At 39.2% G+C, this 24,351-nt stretch overlaps 1 protein-coding gene across 6 annotated transcripts in view; it reads left to right on the top strand.

Annotated features, from left to right (window-relative positions):
• Positions 1–24,351, top strand: part of EFNA5 (ephrin A5) — a 295,312-nt gene that overhangs the window by 116,178 nt on the left and 154,783 nt on the right. For 3 of the 6 annotated variants that reach the window (XM_073994004.1, XM_065546627.2, XM_045394086.3), the window contains exon 1: positions 15,542–24,351. This exon is cut by the window's right edge and continues 26,191 nt beyond it. The exons of the other annotated variants lie outside the window; for them this stretch is intronic. The gene's annotated coding sequence lies outside the window, so the exon portion shown is untranslated. Of the gene's footprint in view, positions 1–15,541 lie in introns of those variants that run through there. 6 annotated transcript variants of the gene reach the window in all.

Here is a 24,351-nt window from a genome sequence, read left to right as displayed (position 1 = left end):
ATAACAGCTCACATGGTACCTGGCACATAGGAAGTGTGGATTAAATGTAGTTCTCCTGGTTCTTAGGTGATGTGGGAGAGACCAAAGTGGATAAGAAACTGTGAGTGCCAGGTCTGGATAGCCTTGATGGGGATAGGATATTTATCCACAAAGGCAGTTTAGTATACTTATGTGCCAAAGAGGGGCAGTGGGGTTGACTTACTGACCAAATAGATGGTAAGTAGTGTAAGGGCTCAGGATGGGTGTATTTTGGAGGGGCACAAGGTGTGAAGAAGGGAAATCATGGATGTTTCCAGCAGTGTAGACTGAGTCGTGCAATTTGCATAGAATGCCTGATCTTTATAGGAGAAGTATTAGCTGGTGAGCCAGATACAGATGCTTTGAAAGGACCAGGACGTTTTACTCTGCACCCTAAGGAAAGCTTACCCTTCATTTTCAGCCTTCTGGGTGAAAGATGAGAAAGAAGTAGAAAGAATGCTATTTTTGCTATATTCTTGAAATGGAGATTTGTAGCAAGTTGATGTTTAATAAAGAAGTTTCTTTCCATTATTTTTGGCTTGAGATTTAATGAACAGTTGTAGTAAAATCAGATTAGCTATATACACTACTATTATAGAAGAATGTGTATATCTTACATCTGACTTTAAGCTATTATCCATTCTTTGCATTCCTTTGAATGCAAAGGTTAATTAAACCCATGTTTTGGTCAGTGCTTACTCTACATGGCAGAATGTTTAACATTCAGTTTCAGATGACTATATGAGAAGTAATGGGATAAAAATCTCTTTACATTGATGACTTCAGGCTCAATTATTGCAGAATAAAATAATGATGAAATTAAATATGTAACACAATAAAAATCTCCATTCCCCTTCTCCTATACACAAAATGGCATATAGCAATGGACACAAAAGCACTAAGAAAAGGTTGAACATGGGTAGCTGCACAAACAGGATTACAAAGCTGCATGTCGGCCGACCAAATAGATTAATGGGTGATGTATATCTGGCTATCTCAGGGTTCTGAAGGTGTACCAGAGCAAGATAATGAAATTGCCTGTCAGGTAATCTGATTTGAGGATTCCAGTCATATGTGAACTGGTGTGTGGGCTAATAAGCCAGGAGTTTGCCAAGACTTATTATTTTTAAAGCTGCTCAACTCTCTACATCTGTTTCTGCAGGGTATGTTAGACAAAGTATCCTGCATAGAGCAAGAGGTAGGGAACCCGTGAGAATGCCCAGGTTACCGAGAATTGCTGAGGCACAGCTCCAGATCCAGTTGAGTGTTTCTCAGTTGTTCAGAGCTCAGCTAGAGAACTGCACAGCTGCCAGGCGGACAGCATGGTAACCTCTCTCCCTCTCGGCTGGCAGAAGCTGCTGTTGCAGAATGTAATAGTAAATGTCCCTCCAAAGATGTGCAGGGTGTAGGCATTTGCATCTTGGCTTGGGCGTTTAGTAGCACTTTAACCTTGGCCAAGGTACATAGCCTTTTTAAGACTCGGTTTTCCTATCTGCAAAGTATAGAAAATAGTGCCTAATCCATAAGGTTATTACTGATAGTGAAGTTGATCTCACAGTATTTGGCACATGATATTTGTTAGATATAATAAAAAGATTAAATAAATTGAGGGTTCTATACACTTCATTGATATTTCTCTTTGCCTATCAATTAGTTTCTTCCTACCTCGTTTTTAATTATGAAATGATTATAATTGTTACCCTTCTATTTCACTTAATGTTTCTATGAGGATAGAGAAACCTCACCATTACTTATTATTGGTATGTTTTTGTTTCATTCAGCTTTTACATGTATTATGCAAATATTGTTCCCATATCAGTGACATAGAAGAATCACCAGCAGTAATACTTCTTTTATTTGGGGCATAAGATTCAACTGGAACATCAGAATGGGAGGATTCTAGAAAAGATGCTCAAAGCTTTAATTATTTTATTTCTGATACATATGAGATGTGTGCTTTTAATATACACCTGTTTATATTCTAGTATAATTAATTTCTCCCTTTTGTAATTTGTTAGCCCTGAAATATTGGAAAAAAATAAAATGTCTCAGTGAATGAACTGTTATGATCAGTATGATTTTAAAAACAGTGCTAACAAATTATAGGGTGATCAGCTGGCTTTCTGGACATAAGTTACAGCTTGCCTCTTTGAAGAAACTCGTTTTATTCTGCATATAGAATTTGTATCATAAAATTATTCTGTTTTTCAAAGGAATTACTTCTCAACTCTGGGTATTAATTTTCTTTTGTAAAGTAGCAGATATTTTCACATCCCAGGCTAAATAATAATCCAGAAATAACTGCAAAGAAAGAAAATATAATGATGTGTGGAAGAAGTTACTAGGTGTGAGGTTGTCTTTTTTTTTTCTTAAGAAAAAAGAATCATTCAAATGCTTTTTTAACTATCTCTATGAAGAACTAATCCCTCAGAATGATTATAATGTGTATATAATTTAGACCAAAAATGCCAATATTCAATATGCTTCATTTGGAAGAAGAAAAATCCTAAAAGGAATCAACATCTCATCTCTATTATCTATTTAGTGAATTATGTAGAATTCCCATTGGATATGGAAGAAGATACATTAATGTCAATAGCAATGGCCACAAAGTAGAGTGTCCTGCCAGATAATTGCTCTACCAGTAGGAGAAGGCAGGCTATGTTAGTCCAATAAGAGCTTCTGTTCAAGGTCAAGGTCTCCTCCGAATGTTTAAACAACTGCACCTTGGGGAGATGTAAAATGGAGATGGTCTCTCCCCTTTAGGGATATAAAATCTAATGGATGGGTTTGCCTTCCCTGGGGTGACTGTGGCCTTGACCCTATGGAGTGGATTACTCTCACCAAGCTTTGAAAGTAGCAGATGATGTGACGGTGGTGGAGTGGGGCCGAGATCTTTTCCTTCCTAGCTCCCATCTTTCCTCTCCCTGTGTCACATACTTCTCTTCCCTAACGTTTCCACAGCCCAGCCATGGCAGGGTCACTGGGGATTGCAGAGCAGGCAGTGAGTGTTCGTCCCATTGTTAGTCATGGCTGCTGCCTGCCCACAGTTTAATAAGGTCCCTGGGGAAAACCCAAGTAAATATCTTAAGTTCTGGGGTGTTTAATCAAACAGGATCAGGGGCAGTTCTTTTTCTCTCTCTGTCACTCTTTCTTTCTTGGTGTATTTATATTGCCTTGTGGTTAGGATTACACCTCTGGGGGAAATTTATATCTAAAGCTAATCCCTTAGAGGAGGGCTGTAATAATAAAATAGCAACTTGCATTTATTTATTCTTTTACAGCCTACAAAGTACCCTCATATTGTCTTGTTTACCCCTAAAACTAACCCTCACAGGTAAATTACTATTGCCCACATATTACAGCTTATAAAAATTATTGCTCAAAATGTCAGAGCCAGGAACCGGACCCAGAAATCCTATTCTATTACGTGGGCTAGTCTTTTCCACTTCACCGTACCATAGATAGCTGTTTACAATATCTGGTGCACGCGACAACATCAAAACTTTCTTCTCTAAATTTTTAAAATCTTCATTCCCTTGGCTTTGTAAAATGGAGAGCTCCATGAATATACAGAGCTCCCTGATGAGATGAAGCCAATTCATATAAACAGATTTCAGACTGGTACTATAAAATTATCAGTTAACTTGCTATATCAGTTACATTTTTCATAGTACCCTGCTCTAAGTAGACACCAGATGTTGTTCACTAATGGAATGGTAAGAATGGTTAACATAGACTTTGGAGCCTGTAGTTATGGCTGTTTGTCACTTCCCAGCTTTCTTCTCTCCCATGAGTTACCTACACTTTCTGTGCCTCAGTTTCCTCACCTATTAAATGAGGATGGGAAAAGCACTTCCCTCATGGGTCACTTGGGGATCAAGTGAGTTAACACACAGCGAGCATGATGCCAAGCATATAATCAGCCCATATTTAATATTAGCAGTTACTATTATTATCATTCTTAGTATTGTTATTGGCACTGTAATTTTTTACAACACTTTTGCTATTCCCGTTTACCATAAAGCTAGTATGTGGAAGGCTTTTAGGCATTTTCTCACTTTTCCCAGAAGTTACCAGAGACAAAGAGAGCCCTGGTCATGTTTTGCAGTGTTGTGGGCCACAGTAAATGGCCAGGTTTGCATAACTCTGCTAAAGCCAGAAGTTTTTAAGTCACTTTTTATAGTGCATGCATTTGGCAATATTAAAAAAAAAAAAAAACTTGAGTCTCAATAGAAAGAGAAAGAAAGAGATTGCTATAAAAGTACACTTTTAGCTGAAAGTGTTGGTCATATGGAGACAGTAGTGGGGATTTTTTTCAGCTTTGTAAAATCTTTAACAGCCTTTTTTTAAAAGCTTACATATTTTGCTTATAGTTCCTTCTTAGACTTAAAAGAATTATCATGTCCTAGGAGATTTTTGAGAACATGTTTTTGTATTAAAATTTCGTAGGGAAAGTTTAAAGTAAATGTTCAGAGACATCCTTTCGTCTGATGGGACAGGAAAGAGATAGAATGAATCGATACTGCGAAGAGGGGTAAAATAGGTGTCATAACTTCCACTTTGATCATTTGTTTCCTAAGTGTCCTGTTTGGTAGGGAAGAATATGGAGATTGGCAGGGAGTTGCTAAAGTAGATCAGAAAAAATTCTTGTATGGATCCCTCAATCTGGACTCCAGGCACGTGGGTCTCTGGTCTCTGCTGCTGGATATTTAAGGGGGATACTCATTGTACTTCCATTTTCTTGCTGACCAGAGGGGAATTACAGAACATGTCATTACAACAAAAGGTTATTGTGAGAATTGCATGAGTTACGTGTAAAACTACTTTGAAAAATATGAAGCATTTGTGAGGCAGAAGACTGTAAGGGTTTCAAGCAGGAGTTGGCAAACTACACGTTACAGATTGTCTATGGCAGAGATTGTGTAGCCCACAAAGCCTGAAATATTTACTCTCTGGCCTTCAAACAAACACTGGCAGACCCCTGACTTAGAGCATGGGTTCTAATGCCAGTTGGCCTTGGTTTGAATCCTGGCTCTGCAGTTACTGCTGTGTGACCTTGGGGCTAGTTAATTAACCTATATCTCTATCTTTTTATCTCTGGAAAAAAAGATGATGATGGTACCAATGCCACAGGGTGGCCAAGACTATGAAATGAGTTAGGATGCATAATTATACTGTAAAAAGCTCTTAGGGCATCACCTGGCATTTATTAAGTGCTATATAAGGTTTATGTGATATTATTAAAACACCTTATTCGTGTAGGGTACTACTGGATTAAACAATTTTTATAGCATCCTGATTTTATAACATGATATTTGTATACTAAAGCTTTTTAAAATTACTAAATTGATAGTTAAAGAAACTGATGTTTTTCATTTCATTGTACCTAGCAGGAATACTACCTAGAATACTACTGTAGTCTACCTAGAATACCAAAATACTGGTAGGGCCTGAAAATATTCTAAGGACTTCTAGAAGTCACATTGCAGATTACCAAGTAGTGGCATTTGAGGAGACTTCATCTGAGACAAGTCTCTATTATGATGGTGGACAAATTGAAATGAAACTATAAAGTTTGGTATTCTTTGTGAGTAGAAATGTCTACTAAAGTGCATACATTTTATTTCACTATAGAAAGTAGGAATGAAAATTATAACTGCCTTATTATTAAGGTGCAGTACATATATCGTATAATTTAGCCATTATACCAGTACTGCGAAGTATGTGTTTTTCTTCCCATTTGAAAAATGGGGAAGTTGAATCTCAGAAAGATTAGACAATTTGCCTATAAGGTAGGTGGTAAGCGCATAATCATTCTCCTCTACAATACTGTCAAAGAGGAATAAATTCAGTGTTGAAGTCCTAACACTATCTCGCATACATATAAAGATGAGGAAACGCTTATTGATTATATCAATGACAATTTACCATTAGTATTATATAATTCAATCATATTAAAATAGAACTTCTAAATTATTAACTTGTTATAATATTTCCATATTAAATTGACATTTGACATCTCATAATATTGCTGACAAGAGTTGTTCCCTGTGTTTCAGGACCGCAGTTTTGTGTACCCATCAGAAATCTGAGCACATCTAAAAGCATCTCTGCATTTAGTGGAACCATGTGAGGGCACTTTGCCCATGATCAGAGCTATTTTACAGTTTTCTTTGTTAATGTCTTTCTGCTCTAAGAGAACCCTATAACGAGCAGTCCCTTACCTGACTACAGATTGCCGTCCTAAAAATGTGTTCGACAGTCAAAAATCCAAAAGTTGAAAGGTAGACAAATACCTTATAAGGAATGACTTCCATTTCCAGAGAGCCATAGGTACTAACCAATCCCTTTTTAAATTTGAGAGGTACTATTTCTGTGTGGGTCAGGCAACCCCGTGGGTGGTGAAGGATCTGGACAGCATAGGAGGCCCGGGAAAGTGGCTGCTCATTCCTCATGGCCAGAGCCAGAACTCAGGGCAGCAATGCCTGATCTCAGGACAAGGCCCAGGCCACTGCCAGGACTCTCACAGGGACATCCCTATGCAGAGGCATCCTACATCAGAGGACTGGCCCTTCTTCCTCCCCTCTTACCACTGTGGAAGCCTGGGACCCAACAGGCTTGAGATGAGAGCTGAAGAGACTGAATTTGGTGCCTGTGAAATACAGAAAGATGTGGGTGCTCAGTATGGATGAGCACACAATGCGATGGTCCAGGGCCATCTGTTCAAAAAAACCCCAGTTTACTCTTAGGGACTGGATACTTCTCTCTTAGTCTCCATCTGCACGAGGGGACTAACAAGCTGCTACATATTAGCAATATGAGTATGGCAAACTTTGAGCATCCATTTCCTTACCTGTAAAATGAGGATAGTTCTTGCCTTGCTTATCTTAAAGACTTTGTGGGGACCAAATGAAATAATGTCTGTTTTGTGTTAGTTCAGGGATTACATGTAATTCTCAGTATTTTTGACCACTATTAATTGTTAATCCAAAAGAAAAATAAAGCATTCTGGAAAAACTATCATGTAAATCAATTACAATTTGGGCTTTTTTTTTTTTTTTTCTCACTCTGAAATGTGTCAGGACCACTATTTTAGGAAACAACATTCTTGGCATACTTTGAATGAATTTTTACTTCTCTAGAGCTTGATTGCATAGAAAAGAAATACCCAGCCTGCAAAGTAAAGCCTTCTGGAAAAATTATTGGGTAAATCAGTTACACAATTGTCATTGCAAAAAATGTGTATGTGTAAATGTATATGTTTTCTTACTCAGTGCGAGAATTGTGTCATTTTACTTAATTCAGACACTGGAGGGTTTGGGGGATCTTAATCTCGTCTAGAGCAAATCCTGTCAAAGACTTACTTGACTGGACTTCTTCCACTTTACACTGTTGAACTTGGTGGAGTACTAGTCCTATCACCATAATCCACCAAAGCCAACACACCTTTGAAAGACTGCTTCCTACAGATGAGGACACTGACAGGTGGTTTCACATTTTGCACATCTGGTTTTAAAACAAAGGACTGATTCAACAGATACTCAGCATCAGCCTCTTTACTTCTGCTAGACACTGCTCCTACTAACAGCTCACGTCAGCTGTACGTTTCAGTGCTGTGTTATTTATGTGACAGTTCCTTGTAGCCCGTTGTACAACAGGAATCCAAGCAAGTATTTCCCAAATTTCAAGCTTTACCTGTTAATCTTTTTAGAAACTTACTCACCTTGCAAAAAAAACTATCTGAAGGTATATCTACAACATTCCTTTATTTTTAGCTATTGCTCTTATAAAAATAATCGTATTAAATGTGAAGCAAAATTACAGAAAAAAAAATTTTGACCATTAATGGTAGCATTGCTTATGCGATATCCAATTTTTCCATACTGTTCTGGTGTGAAAGGGGCAGTGATTGTTTTAAAAGTCCAGTGTTGGCCGGGCGCGGTGGCTCAAGCCTGTAATCCCAGCACTTTGGGAGGCTGAGACGGGCGGATCACGAGGTCAGGAGATCGAGACCATCCTGGCTAACACGGTGAAACCCCATCTCTACTAAAAAATACAAAAAACTAGCCGGGCGAGGTGGCGGGCGCCTGTGGTCCCAGCTACTCAGGAGGCTGAGGCAGGAGAATGGCGTAAACCCGGGAGGCAGAGCTTGCAGTGAGCTGAGATCCGGCCACTGCACTCCAGCCTGGGCGACAGAGCCAGACTCAGTCTCAAAAAAACAAAACAAAACAAAAAACCAAAAAACAATAAAAGTCCAGTGTTTAATAACATTTATGTTGGTTCTAAACTTCAAAAAATTTTTTAAAAAGTGTGGGTAGTCTTTCCTCACTCCTCCTCAGCTGAAATAATAAATTGGATTCTGAAGTTTAATTTTGAGTTTAGTTTCAGTTATGCTAGATGTGTTTCCTTGAGTAGGTTAGTTTGCCTCTCTGAACCTCATTTTCGTCATTGGAAAATGAAGGTTCAAATCATTTGATTTTTGTGGCTTCTTCTGGAATCTTCCTAAAGATAGTTTATTCTTCACAATTATTTTTAACTTAGACAGGGCTTACAGAATTTTATATAGACCTTCTTAGGAACTTGAGCCTACACACATAAAGAATAAACAACCTTCTGTGAACTTGAATGCTATTTTAGGGTATAATTTTTGTTTATTTGTTCAAAAAATAGTGATTCAATTTAAGCCCAAAGCACTTATTTTAATAACAGATTCTTAGTTAAGCTATTTTACCAAAGTTACATTACCATGAAATTTCTGGGGGGTAAAAAAAAAACACAATTACACTGTCTTACAAAGTCACCCCTTGTAATCATTCACAATTAGTATATATATCATCAAAAAGAAAAATGCTTTGTTTTTTTAATGGTTAAAAATAACAAGGGACTTCATGTAAATGTATAATCTACTTAATGTCTTTTTTAATGCTCTGCAGCCAACTCAAAGAAAAATGTCCTGCCAGGGGTAAACACTAATTCTGTATTTATTTGCGCAGCAGGCATTGGTTTCATGAAGTAGGCTTGTTTTTTTTTGTTTTGTTTTGGTTTTTTTTTGAACATCAGTGTCTTGCCCTAACATTTTAAACTGTAAACCCAAAACTCCTGACCAAGAGAGCTTTGCTGTTAGAACAAAGTTTAGAGTACTATGTGACACCATCACACCTGTGTTGTGGTCCCAGAGGTTTCTGTTGTTGGGAGGTACGAGTGTTATTAAAGGAAAACAGCAAACCCATCTTGATTTTCCTCTCAAAAGTCAGATCTCTCATGAAGATGGGAGTATGAATTTCCTGTACTGGCATCTATGGGAAAATGCCTTGCTTAAAAGACCTTCCTCTAGGGGCCTGAAGGAAGTTGTATCTTCTTTGCTTTTTCTATTGCATTCCAATTTTCAGACAGGCCAGTGGTACAGTGTATCCATGATCCATGTGTACAGTAGGAGAATGAAGCTATAGTAAGTAATACAAAAAGCTACTTCTTTTGCAGCTTGATTGAAACAATCCACTGGTGGTTGCTTGGTTGTCAGCTTGAGCTTGTCTGTGTGACTTCTTTTCTGCTCCTTACTTCCATCTATCATTGCAGAGAGCACAGAAGACAGAATATATATAGTGCCCTGTGCTTGCTTAGGCCTTAGCAAATATCAATTCATCACCAACTTGGCTCTAAAAGAGACCATTCATTGGCATGTTAGAACATTACAATTTACCCAGTGTTCCCTGGTGTTGAAGGAGTCACATGACCGGATCTCAAAACAAAAAAGAATTCCATGATATGGTCTTGGAGTTATTAATAAAAATAACTGCTGGTTGACAGGAAAGGCATATGGCAAATTTAAGATGCATGGCCGCAGTATTTTGTTTAAAAAAAAATTCTTTCCTATGCCAGGGGTGAGAGTATGTGTGTGTCTGTGGGTGTGTGTGTGTGTATGCATGTTTTATGCACCAGAAAAACCTCCAGCTCTGACAAGCCATTGACAAGGTGTTTCAGTCTTCGCTAGCTTCCTATTTCATTGCTCTGCCATTGAGCCCTTGTAATACCACGATGAATAAAGTAATCAAAGCAATTGGCTGCCTGAGATCTTTTTTAATGCACTGCTTCAGACGCAGTACATATGCCGTGCAAATAAATACAGAATTAGTGTTCCTGTTGGAAGCATTTGGTGAGAATGAGTGATTTGTCTTGCTTATGAAAGGTGCATACATTTCCGCTCATAGCTGTTTATCAGCCAGCCTCTTTCTGCTTATGGATTCTGAGGTGGAATTCATCATTTGTCAGTGCCCAGGCAGATGTGCTGGAGATGACCAGATTGATCTGTGAGGATGAGCAGAACAGCCGCACCAGTGCTAGGAGGGCGGCCCCTACAAATTGTGTTATCTTTTGAGACTGTTGTCTACTAGCTCTTTTCTATACTTCAGGAAGAGAAGGAAAGCTGCCTTTTTCTGCTTCTCACTTCTGTATTTGAAAAAATGCCACTTTTGGTATCGCTTAAGGGAAACAGAAAGCAGCCCCAATTTCTCTGGGCAGTGAAATCCACTGAAACCCCATTTTTCCAAAAGTCCACTCTCCCTCTTCTGATTGCAAGGCATGTTATTTGATGTTGGATTTCAATTAAAAACAAAACACTAATGTCAGGCTTGCCAAAGTGTCATTTGCTCTGTTTTCAAACTGCTACAGACAAAGTTTTCTCTTACTTCATAGAAATCGTAGACATCACTTCCAACAGGACATTAGGACACAAGAGACAGTGTTTTGATTAGGAAAAAAACGAATGGCTTTCCAAAAGTTTGACTTGCTTTTGGTCTGTGCAAAAGGCCTGTTGAAGCCGAGTTGATTACAGAGGCATCAAAGGCCCTTCTTGCCAACAAAACTCCCTTGCACTTGTGTGCTGTTGAAAATTTCGCTTTGATGCCAGCAGATTGTAGAGCTAAACACAAGCTGCCGAGGAGCTCCATGTGGCTTTCCCACCGTAGGTTCTTGACCTTGGCTTAAGTAATTAACCATCTAGGAGCCACATCATCCTCTAAGGGCATCTGGAAAAATAAATACATCCTCATCCTTAATTAATGAATGGATGCAAGTATAGAAACACAGGTAGCTTACCTCATGAAACAGGGTTAGGGCTCACTTGCTAAAACCCAGGTGGAACCGCAGTATTTTCATTGTCCTTCTTTAGCCTCTGTTTCACTCCTGCAGTCCTCAGTAAATATTTTCCTTCGGGTGATTCCTTTTTAACCAGATTGGTAGGAAAGCAATTTCATACTCAATATACCCAACATATAAGATCATTAGAAATACTGCGTGTGGTTTTGAAAATGTGGCCCAAAGCTCTGGAAACATCTGGCTTTACAGCCGATATTACTGAACTAACACTAAGGCCTTTGGCCAAGCCCTTATACTGTGACAGGTAGGTAATATTTGTGAAAGATGTGGTTTCATACACATCTTTAAGGCAAGTAAATGTTCGATGTGTGACTTTTATTTCCTCGGTTAGCTGAGATATAGACAGGGCTTTAGAAGGTAGACATCATATGCTTCTGTTTGTCATTCACCTTTAGATGGCGGTTATGTTTGTCTTCAGTATTTTTTTTTTACAAGTCACCTGGCTTCAAATCAGCCTCAAGGATGGAGATGTAGACAGTGATAACTAAAATGACAGTGTAGACATTGTGGGAGTTAAAGAATGATCAGAGATAATGGTAGTTTTTTGGAGTTTGTTTATTACGTATCTGAGAAAGTTACTTAATTTTTTCAGCTTATATTTAAATAGCAATTAAAATATGCCAAGCATTGTGCTAAATATTTGGGTTGTGATTTGAATAAGACATTCGGTGTTCTCCAGGTATTCAGGGAGAGTGGCAAGTAAATAATTCTGGTATGGGGTGACGAGCGCCATCACTGAGGAATAGCCCAGGAACACTGAGGAGGGAGTGGTTAATTCTGCAGGCCCAGCCCCTGAACTGCTCTTATCCTTTCAAAGTGTTTATGTTGGCTCTGAAGATAATTTCTAGAACTTACAAGAATTCATTATTTGCTTTTTCCAAGTGCTACTTTTGTGTAATTTGAAGTTCAGGGTTTTGTATCATTCACAGAACATAACCTCTCTCCAAGAACAACCTTGCTCCTGCTCTGTAAGAAGCCCTTGCATTTGGTACCCTCTGAGGTTACTCACAAAAAAAAAAAAAATGCATCCTTGTTCTGCCTGGTCCTCAGGTGTTCAAGGACACTATGGATGCTAGGTGATAGCTTTGTGATGCTCTGTGCACTGCGCGTTAAGAGATTTTCAAAGCCCTCTGTGGGGCTGAGCCCCAGTATTTACTGTTTTATTCAGCGAATGGCACATCTTCTGTTGTCAGAACTGTCTGATTGAACACCAGCAAGTGCTCTCTAGGAGGGAGATCCTTATTGCCCATTTTCTCTGTTTCCTAAATGATCTAATTGCTTGAGTAAGGAGGCATCCATTCTAAATCTCCCTCCCACCAGGGGCGATTCGCAAGTAACAAGGTTTAGATTACCCCAAATGTCAGGACCCCCACAGATATAATGGGCTTCCCTCCAGGGCCCACCTGACAAGCTGCTTTTCTTTCAAATACCTGGACTGCCCAGAACACTCTACACCCTGATTTTCTGTCCCCTCACGGAGTTAGGGAGCCAGAACTGCCGCTCTGCACCTTTTGATTTTGGTTTTAATCTTCGGAATCTACGGAATGTAAGAGATGCTTATAGGTTCGGTATTTGAAATCCCATTTTACAACATATTAAATGTTAAAATATATACATGATCATTTCACCAAGGCTAATACTTGGGATATAAAAGTTATAGTTGTAGCCTACATTTTGGCTTAATGGTTTCTGAAATGATTTTCATTCCTATGAAAAAAGGTTTTTTTTAAAATTATACTTTGGCATGTTCACCACTTTGTTTCTTTCTCAGCAACCCATGTTCTTCCTTTCTTTTAGTCTGCTGTATTCCCAAATGGTAACTTCAGAAAAGTATTTTATATGCTGTATATAGTCTATTTAATCAGAGCACTTTTTTATGACAATAGTAAGTTAATGGAAGATAGCTAAATTAAGAACGCTGAAAACAAAACAGTATTTTTAAGTTATTTGCCTTTGCCAAGATGTTCTTTGTGTGATTTTTTGGGTAAGGAAGATAACTTTCCCCCTCATTTCCATCAAGCCATGAGAAAGAAGTGGGGGTAAAATAGCATTGTCATATTTGAAAAAGAAAATGATTGACAATGTCACTTAAATTGAAATGTCTCCTTAAAATCAATGTAAAAGGGCCTTTGAAGAAGTTGCTTTGAAAATCTTTTTTGTTGTTTTTTAACCTGGAGTCCCCAGATTTTTTTCCCTTCTACTTTGTTTTCTCATGGATAGATGAATTTAGCTCCTATCGGAGTGGAGGCTCCGGGAGTGTGCACAGATGTATCAGATGTTGTGTAACTCTGCCGGGAAGCCCTGCCCAGGAAGGACTTGGAGCAGACCCATGGGTGCTTCCCTGCTGGCCTCTTCCATTTCTTGGGAACACAGGCTCCTGGTGCTGCCAGGCTGTGTGGCAATAGTGTGAATAGTGTGGTAAGTGGGCCTGGGTGAGGTCAGCACTTTTATTTGAACTTATGACCATCTTTCTTCCCTCTGAGCATTTGAACTGAGTGATTCCGGAAAGAAAGAACAAGTCACACATACACTGCCTGTTGAGGTTGTGAGGCATGCCTGTTTACTTCCTTTTAGGTGATTAAAAACACTTCTAACAATTGAACTGGTATTTATTACAAACAAGATTAGAAGCACCTTCCTAACCCAGACATTGTGAAAGCTGATAGACATCTCTCTAGACCCCAGCCAGAGTTGCTGGATATTTGGTGTTCTAAGATGCCAGGAGGCATGAGTCAGGCCGGCTGATAGCCAGGTGAGTGGTGTGTTTCTCCTCCCTGTACACACATTAATCATATTTGCCGGCAGAGAAGGCATGACCTTCTGTACCTCCAGCACCTACCCCCTCCCCGCTCCACCCCTTATACCACAACAACACAGATAGAAAAAGGAAAGTGGGAAGTTTACGAGCAGCCTGCATGCAGGCGGCATACTCTACTTACGGAACTTAGAAATCAGAGGTCATTATCATTTTCAAAGAAAAGACCCTGAATAACTAGATCCTTTCATCACCATCTTTTACTAATTTGACACCAGCTGTACTTGTCTTTTCCACAGGAAATTCTCACTGTGCCTATAGGACCAGAGAAATGGAACTCTTAGCAGAGTTGACTTTTTATTCTTTGAGTTTCCTTTCAGTACAGCTTGGGAGGCAGGAGGCTCTTGTTTCTTATTTTTCAAGATTTTAACTTTTTTAAAACAATCTTATGATCCTAAGAACTTTAAAATTTGAAAGATTTAAGAAGTCATATTATTTTCCCCCTTAAAGTGTTGCCCCATAGTCTCATATGAACTCTTTGAGCATATGGGAAATACAAGAGTTAAATATAATCAGATCTTAACAAAATGTCATGATTTGTTTTGGGAAAGTTGATTTTTCTTGAAGAATTTTCAGTGTTAAAATTTTTTTCTATACCATTTGCTTCAGAACTTGTGACTGTGAAGCATGTTCACTTTTATTCTTCAATAACACAGAAAAATAAAACTGTAGTCTATTTGCCAAACATTTACAATACAAAAATAATTTAGATGTTTGAAGATAGTAGAACAGAGAGAATAATTAAAATGGTGGCTGGCCTATTTCTACAGATCAGTCAGGAAAATTTTCCACATGTGACTGGGTCAAGTTCCCAAAGGATGGCTCTAATTTCTTCCCTATCCTCTTATCAAGTATAAAATCTATAAGTTAAGCTTTGGGCTACTTCAAAAAAAATTATTTTTTTCCTCATTGCAATTTACTGAGCTTGAAGTTGAGGTGTGTCTGCTGCAATCTGGGATTTGTGTGTGTGCATACACAGAAGTTGCCTGCTAGACAAAGCCACCTGGCTCTTTCGGTGCAATCTGTAACTAATGCAAGTTTCAGGTCAATGTTATACTAGAGAAAACTGACCATATCAGTGCTAATCTAATTTATTTTATGTTATTTCTTCCTAAATCATTCATGAAGTAACTTTGTGGTGATTTTTATTGCTATTGCTAGAGTTAGGCTTCGATTACATTTTTCTGATTATAACATTTATCATGTGTAACGTATTTGTAAAATTCTAATGAGTTAAAAGTAAAATAAGAACACATAGATAATTGCTATTGGCATTCTGATGTATTAACTTTCAGTATTTTGTCCGTATCATATGAAAGTTTCCATTTGTTGTTTGTTTTTTCTGCCTTGCTGTAATCATACCGTGAATATAATTATGTAACTGAATTTTCATCACTTATTATTATAATTACTTTTACATCCCATTGAAATCTTTAGAAAGTTAATTTTTCCCTCCCTTCCCTTCCCTTCCCTTCCCTTCCCTTCCCTTCCCTTCCCTTCCCTTCCCTTCCCTTCCCTTCCCTTCCCTTCCCTTCCCTTCCCTTCCCTTCCCTTCCCTCCCCTCCCCTTCCCTCCCCTCCCCTCCCCTCCCCTCCCCTCCCCTCCCCTCCCCTCCCCTTCCTTTTTTTTCTTGCTGTGTTGCCCAGGCTGGAATGCAGTGGCACAATCTCGGCTCACTGCATTCTCTGCCTCCTGGGTTCCAGTGATTCTTCTGCCTCAGCCCCCCAAGTAACTGGGATTACAGGCACACACCACCATGCCCAGCTACTTTTTGTACTTTAGGTAGAGACAGGGCTTCACCATGTTGGCCAGGCTGGTCTCGAACTCCTGACCTCAAGTGGATCCACCCGCCTCAGCCTCCCAAAGTGCTGGATTACAGGCATGGGCCACTGCACCCGGCCTTAATTTTTTCTTGATTAAAATTTTTAAACAGAAATCTTTATTCATATTCTAATGATTTCCTTAGGGTAGATTCCCAGAATTAGGCTTTCTCACTCAAAACCTATGAACAATTTGAAGATCTTTAAAGTACAGGTATATTGAATAATGCTTTGGTAAGTTCTTACAAATTTTTACTCCTAAAATATCTGAAAGTATTGAGTTATCTTTTCATTAGCTTTAATAATTTGTAGCAAAAGTGATTTTCTCTATCTTTGATTACCTCATTGATTGGGGGAGCATTTTCACATGTATTACACAATTGCATTATTTCTTCAATCTGCTCATATTTTTTGCAATACTGTTTTCATAAAATTAGGGCAAAAAGTTAGTGGATAATCAGCTTTTGTTCAGTGACATAATTTTCATTTCAGTGAGACTTTTTTCCTTTTTCAAATATGTGCAAGAATAAATAGGATTCTTTTTATATTGTATTCTTTTACAGCCTTAGCAAACTTACATAAACAGGTTTTGTCATGCATTCTCAATCCGGTTTTAGATTATACATTAGAATAACTATTTTGTGCTTCCTCTATCTTGACTATGTATTATAGTTATGGGCATAATTATGTATGTTCATAAAGCTTGAGAGTGTTATGCCCTTTGTGTTTTCCTTGTCTGCTTTTTGACTCTTACCCCCTCCCCCACTTCAGCCCCAGGGTACAGCCTTGCCTCCCTTGAGTCCATCTGTCAGATCATCTGTCTGAGGAATTTGCATTCCTTCACCCTCTTAGAATCCTTTAGAACAAATAGTCCATGGACAAGGAAAAGCTGATGAGCATTTCTGTGTGAAAGGCAGACGTTCCACCTTATGCATCCCTACATGTAGTTTGAGGCAGGAAGCCACCAGCTAAGGTGTGATTTCGAAAGCCACATTCAAAAGCCTGTCTGACCTCTAGCTGTGGCACGAATGATTCTTTCCATGATTTCCCTCCCCCACTTCCTCCTTTTAACCATAGAGTTAAATAACCATAGAGTCACCAATGGTATGCTGACTGGTTTGAATCCATTTAAGGGTTTTCTGGCCGGGCGCTGTGGCTCACACCTATAGCCTGTAATCCCAGCACTTTGGGAGGCTGAGGCAGGTAGATCATGAGGTCAGGAGTTTGAGACCACCCTGGCCAACATGGTGAAACTCTGTCTCTACTAAAACTACAAAAATTAGTCGGGCATGATGTCACGTGCCTGTAGTCCCAGCTACTTGGGAGGCTGTGACAGGAGAGTTGCTAGAACCTGGGAGGCAGAGGTTGCAGTGAGTCGAGATCACCCCACTGCACTCCAGCCTGGGCAACAGAGCAAGATTCTGTCTCAATAAATAAATAAATAAATAAAAGTTTTCCAAGTCAGTGATTCCCCCTCCCCCACTTAAATCTTACTTCCCTTCCAAGCATAGCTCCATGCCTACACTGGTCATGGATTAAGCACTATTACCCACAGCCACACCACAGGTAGCATTTTCTATTGCTCTCTCTTTCCCAGTGTCAGAGGATTGGGGATCCCTTGTGGGTACAGGGCTGGGAGCAGCCCTTTGCATTCCACTGCCTTCACAAATGGTGCAGCTCTTTTTAGCATCGTAAATTAAATTAGCACATGTGGCCTTAAATAGTCCAGGCATGTAGGGCATGATTATCTTTCTGAGAAAATGATCAGGACCACATTCAAAGAACCCAGTGTTTCCAGGCAGCTCCCAAGGACATGTCAGTGTGCTGTGAACTTTCTGGGGTATGAATGGGATTTTAAAGTCTGCCTTTTCATTAGTGTACCAGTGCATACTCTGTGTATTATGCCTCACAAGCTGTGAATGTTGTGACAGTGGCTTTTGTTCCCATGTGTGTAGTTGTTAATTGTATAAGCCGGAAATACAGAAACCATATCAAAGCAAGGCAGCCTTAACAAAAGAGAAAAGCTGAATGCCTCAAAGGAACCACTGCTTAGAAAGGTATACATTCTCCTCCAACCCATACTCCCAGGACCCAGATGTTCTCATGACATCATTGCAGCTAAATTCGGACTTTACAGATGGAATACAAAATTACGAACATAGCATGGAGTAACCACTTTATCTCTTCTTGAACCTACGCCTGCTCTACATTCCTGGTGAAGTTTGTATCTCCAATGGCTTACACCACCCTACCACGGAGTAGATACTACTAAACTGTCAGATGAGTTTACTGAATACATTTTACTCATCCCCCGCTTGTCAGCTTTGCTTGTGCTATTAAGTGGCCAAGACTACCATGTCAGTATCCAGCTCATCTAAATCCCACTTCCCATCTGTACATTCATTGTACTTGCTGCTCAGACCATTCTTATGTTCCTCAGTAATGGAATATTCAATTTAGGCATCCAAATTTTTGTGTCTGTGCCCAATGAGATTAGAGAGTATAAACAGTGCTTTGTACTTGTCAGAATGGCAAACATAGTACTTTGCACATAATAGAGGCTCAGTAAGTACTCAGTAAACATCAGTAAGTACCTCAGTAATTAAATTGTTATTTTTCCTTTAAGAAAATGAATTTGGATGGACAAATCTGAGAGAAGAATCCAGGTGCTCCCCTATGTTGAGTAAACTCAGCTGTAGTGAACTCCTCTTGGCCTCAAACTGTGTACTAAATGAAAATTGGAGATGCACCCTTTGTGGAATTATTCTTAGCCTGACATTTCCAGACTGACTATAACAAGACACATTATCTATCGAGCTTCTGCTTCCCTTCTTCCTGCTTAATGGCTTTACCAATCTTTTAAGACTCAGCTGAAGGTCCACCCTATAAAATAGCCTTCCCCAACATTCTAATCTCAATCTACCCCCTTTCTTCAGCCCTGGAGGACAGCTGACTCACCTCCATCATTTAATATTTGCCAATACTCCAGTATGTTATGTGCTAATCATTTGTGTATATCTGGCCTCTTTCCATAACTAGTTTACAACCTCCTCTGAGGTGTCATGACCATAGTTTAATTCTTTGGAATACTGCACAGTAATTAGCATGATGTTTGTCCCTGAATGTAGGGTAAAGCATTCAGAAATCTGGTTTGCATGGCTCTGTTACCTAATAACTGTGTGAGCTAAAAAAAGCACTCAACGTTTTTGAAACTTACTTTTGTCATCAGTAAAATGTTCATGATCTCTCATGGAATCATTCTGAAGATTAAATAAGATTATGAATGGACAAGTGTTTTTGTTTTTGTTTTTGAGATGGAGTTTCGCTCTTGTGGTCCAGGCTGGAGTGCAGTGGCATGATCTCAGCTCACTGCAACTCCCGGCTCCGGTGTTCAAGGGATTTTCCTGCCTCAGCCTCCCAAGTAGCTGGGATTACAAGCATGAGCCACCACACCCAGCTAATTTTATATTTTTAGTAGAGATGGGGTTTCACCACATTGGTCAGGCTGGTCACAAACTCCTGACCTCGAGTGATCCACTCACCTCGGCCTCCCAAAGTGTTGAGATTACAGGTATGAGCCACCGCACCCAGCCTAGACAAGCGTTTTTAGCTTTTAAACCAATATACTAATGAAGGAAATTGTTGGCTAATTTTGAGAAATCTACTTCATTTTTTTTTTCTTTGAGATGGAGTCTTGTTCTGTTGCCAGGCTGGAGTGCAATGGTATGATCTCAGCTCTCTACAACCTCCGCCTCCTGGGTTCAGAACAGCGATTCTTCTGCCACAGCCTTCCGAGTAGCTGGGATTACAAGCGCCCGTCACCACGCCCAGCTAATTTTTGTATTTTTAGTAGAGACGGGGTTTCACTATGTTAGCCAGGGTGGTCCCAAACTCCTGACCTCGTGATCTGCCCACCTCGGCCTCCCAAAGTGCTGGGATTACAGGCGTGAGCCACTGCGCTCGGCAAAAAATCTACTTTTTATCTGATTAAGTTTCCTGAGGGTGCCATGTGTTCCCTGTGTCTCCAAACTGTAAATTGTGTTTTGAATTATTGTCAGCACCAAAACGTATTTTTTGATTGCCATGTTGGCAGGTTGATTGCAAGACTTTGAGCTTCTGTTTGATATATTTTAAATACTTTCTGCCTTAAGAATTTGGACATAATATGTCTATCTTTATTTTAAGGGTGGTATGTTGACCATCCTTTAGAAATAAGATTATAAACAGTATCCTATGTGTGCTAGGCATGGAATTTAAGAAACGAAAGTACAGAATAATTCTAATAACAATGTACATGACCACCAGTAGTATAAAGATACAGTTGAGTGACTTATGGTAGGAAATGAAGGATTTGAAAGAAGTTTTAATTCTTTATGTCAGTAATTTTCTGCCCTAGTTACATGTTAATCACCTGAGTTGCTAAAGAAAAAAAGAAAAAAATCAGATGCCTGGGCTCTCTGTTCCTATTAAATTAGGATTTCTTCTCTGTGTAGAGGGTCCGCCTGTTGCTACAGGTGAATGGTATGAAACAAGCAGATTATTTGAAGATTTCCATGTGCTACCATTTAATGTCTTATTATTAAAGTTAGCTGCTTCTCTGGCAGTGAGAATGTTGAAAAGGAATAGAACAAGGAGTAATTGTATGGTGTCATCTGAGTCTTGTTAGAAGTTCAGTGAATGCCTCGCTCATATCAGTCAGGTACACAGTGCTAAAAGTATGCAAACCGGCTCAAGCAATGGTTCCTGCCACTGATGAGTGCTTGGCTTGTGGGGAGAGGGATATAGAGGATTCCAGGGAACCAGCGGGGAACAGAGGGTGCGCTGTGCCTTAAAAGGGTGAGGGAAGAATGAGCTTCCCAGATAGACACATGTAGACTAGACAATGAGTGAGGAATTCTGGCTATTTGTAAAACAAATCATGTTAGTATTTCCTCTAAACCCGGCACACAATATTGATGTTTCATCAGTATTAACTGGGAGTAATGATAGTGATGATCTTCATGACTAACATTAATTAAAATTAATTTTGTCCATAATGACCTCAAGAAACAACTGTCATTGAGTAAAAAAAAATGAACCAGACACTACATTATTTGCCTATGACTTTTCTAAATCTGGAAACTTCTTATAGTTAATAAAAATTATTTATGCTGCAATTAGAGGACTCTATATTCCATTTGAAATTTAAGAATATATAGTTTCTGTTTTCTATAAAAAATAATGTCATATAATAAAGGTAAATAATTTTTTTCAAACTTTATCATTTGATTAATCTATCAGTTTTTTCCATTCTTTGAAAATTTTTGTTTTATTTTTGACTCTATTTTTTCCTGCATTTTTTAGATTCTCATAGTCTTAGTAAAGGTGGAATCAGGCCCATATACTGTAGGAAGATTACTTGGAAGTTCTCCAGTATTATTTATCATCTGCTACTACTGGCAAATTGCCTCCTTTTTAAACCACATACTGTATTATTTGTTAGGTGGGGGTCATTAGGCCTCCAATCTCTTTTCTCCCAAATCTACAAATAGTCATTGTTCACCTGGTGTATGTGACATTTATTTTTCGTTTCTAAGTCTGCAATCCTCTATCTGCCTACCTAGGTACCCACCGCTGTTGAATGCCACTCTGCCATTACCCTCCTCTCTTTACAATACAGGTTATTATACTCTATTTATACCCCAGGTGTGAGAGATAGCTAAATGAAATAGCTACTAAGACTTTTTTCCACTTTTCCTAAAAAAGGCATATGTGGAAGAAGGTACATCATATTTTTCACACAAAAAAGTATAGAAAGTCACTTTTATAAAGAAAATGGAATATTTTTCTTCATGGCAAACTTTCATTATGCTTTTATTTATTTATTTTTCATGAAAGAAATTCAGGCTTTATAGAATCAGGCTCCCTTTGAAGATGTACTGTTTTCCTTTCTATCAATTTTGTTTTCCTTTAGAACATCATTTGGTTGATAAATTTCCTAGTATCCTGTTTAGCTGTCAGATTTTGATAAGCTTTCCGGGGAGCTCACATACACTGTTCATTTCACCCCAATTCAGTGCTGTTCTCCTTATCTGTGGTCTACCAGAAGTAACTTGAGGTTAAGGTTTGGCACTTCTGCCTGGCGTTTTGGCTTTGGAGCTGCAAAACATATCACAAAGCAGACATAATATGTGTACCAACAGCTAGAGACACTAGTAGAATCTTGTCAGCTCAAAAGCAGAAAAGCCTCTGAAATGTGAAAAAGGAAAAATTGTGCTGAGTGTATTTAGGATAGCATGTTTGAGTCTATTATTGCAACCACAACTAGTATTATGTATTTAAAGATGACCTAGATTTACATTCTTTATCGTCATTTGCTCTCCAGGACTAGACATAAAACTAATTACTAGCTCATGTAGTTTGCATGTGTTGCTTTCTCTTAGCTCATGTGTTTACATGGAAAAGTCCCCGACATACACAAAAGGAAAAAAGCCTCAAGTAATGTTCCTTACAGAAGGAAGATAGTATCAGACCCCTTATAGTTTACACATCCTCAAACTCTATTTATGGTGAAAGTCAAGATCTTGAAGTATTTGCTGCTCCTAGGTTTAATTGGTTTTATCTGCTGTTATCATAACAACCTTATCTCTACAGACAGTTGCATGGATAATATTTGGAGATCAGAATTCAAGCTCAGACACACAGTGTCATCCAGCAATTAAATGTTATTTGATAGTTCTGTATGTGGCTCAGGTGCTGGGGAGCTCCTGCCTCTGGTTGACAGTATTTATAGCATCATAAAATAGTTCTCAGGGGAAATCCAGATATGGAAAGCTTTCCGAATAGAAATGGCTAGAAAAGCCAAGGTAAAGTGTGGTTCAGGCTCTCGTGGCAGTTCCAGTCATTGACTGTTGTCTAATGACTGTGCGGTTCAGATCTGAGAGATGTTTAATTATTTTTGTTGCTGCATTTTGGTGAAAGGATAAAGAAGCCGTCTAGCTCCGTGACAAGGATGCTGATATATATTTTGGGGGAGTCCATTAAATGGATCAACATTGCTTTCCACACGCCCAATTTAATCCCTATATGGGAACTACATAAAACATACCTTTTATAGGAGAATTCTTGATGGATGTTTAACTGCATGGATCTAATTAGATGCAGAGCAGGACTTTCCCCAAATGATTAACTGGCAAGATTAGGTAGACCTTCCTTTGTTTTGTTGGGATTTGGGCTTTCTTCCTGTAATATTCCTTTTTATCTTTTAAAATGAGTTTCCGAAAGCAGAAATGGAAGCAAAGCAAGCACTTGACACAGCTAAGGTTTGAAAAGTATTATAGTTATTCTTCTGGGCTTTTTCAGGAGTGGATTACCTCTTTAGCTTCCTGTGGCCTGTATGGGGGAGATAGAAAGAAGCCCAATTCAGACTTCTCTGTAGGTGAAGCACTGAAGTGTTCTGCTCATTACATGTTTTAATTGCTCAATTGTGCTTGGAATGTAGATTAACTCTCTAACACCTGAAAAAAAGATCCCCCCTTCATACCGAGAACAGTGAAGATGAGAGACAATAGGATGACAAATGAGATCGCTAAGTGGAGCCCTGATCAATAGAAAGTGCTGTCCATTTGGGTAATGGACATCCCTGTCATCTCAGCTGTTAAAGAATTCAGCAGAGATGAGTCCCCAAAGGTCTGCAAAGTATAAGGCATCCAATACAGGAAACATTACCACCTCCCTTCTCCAACCCCAATAAATAAAAAAGGTACATATCAGGAGCTCCGTCTTTAGCTGCCGTGAGCTGTCGTGCATGGAATTTATCGTACTCTGTTTTCAAAAATCTGTGCACAAAGCAGACAACCTGGAGACCCGGGGGAATAGTCTTTGTTTCCTCAGACCTTAACAGTGGTGTAAACACCTTAGGTGATCTTGCGTCTGGTGTAGAAAAAAGCATTCATACTTAAAATTGGGAGGTTGATTAGATTGTTCTTTTAAAATACTCTCTGCTCCACGTGATGATTTAAAGCCAGCGTATTTGGCAACCAGGATGCTTGATGAATCGCTTTTGTCAGACAGCCATATGGCAGGTGGGGTAGAGGTCACTCCGGTGCCCGGCCTTCCTTACTCGGATTCGGTCCACATGTCCAATTGTGATAGAGGACCAGTTCATGGTCTTTCCTTTCTAAATACCTTCAACATGGCCAGTCTGTACTTCTTAGAAACTCCATGCTTCTTCCGTCCCACGCTGGACCGTGGAGGCCGGATAAAGTCTATTTCTTCATCTGTCTTGCCACTACTCATTTAACCCGGCTAATTCCTAGAGGGATTGCTGTAACCACTGGCAGCCAGAGACTCCCTGCTGGAATGTGTGTGAGGATTTCCGGACAGTTGTGAAGAGGAGTGCAGTTTCACTGGGCAGTCAGGTGTGGGTCATTAATTTTCAGTGCTGTTGTTTAACTATTAATGAGGTCATGGCCCCAGGGCCGGACTGACTTTACCTATCAGATGTCTCCCATCTCCCAGCAGGCCATTCACCTTTAGTCAGAGCTCTCCACTAATAATTGT

This window comes from Macaca fascicularis, chromosome 6 (genome assembly GCF_037993035.2).
Source record: "Macaca fascicularis isolate 582-1 chromosome 6, T2T-MFA8v1.1".
Taxonomy (NCBI): domain Eukaryota; kingdom Metazoa; phylum Chordata; class Mammalia; order Primates; family Cercopithecidae; genus Macaca; species Macaca fascicularis.
This window is presented reverse-complemented; position numbering and strand designations above follow the sequence as displayed.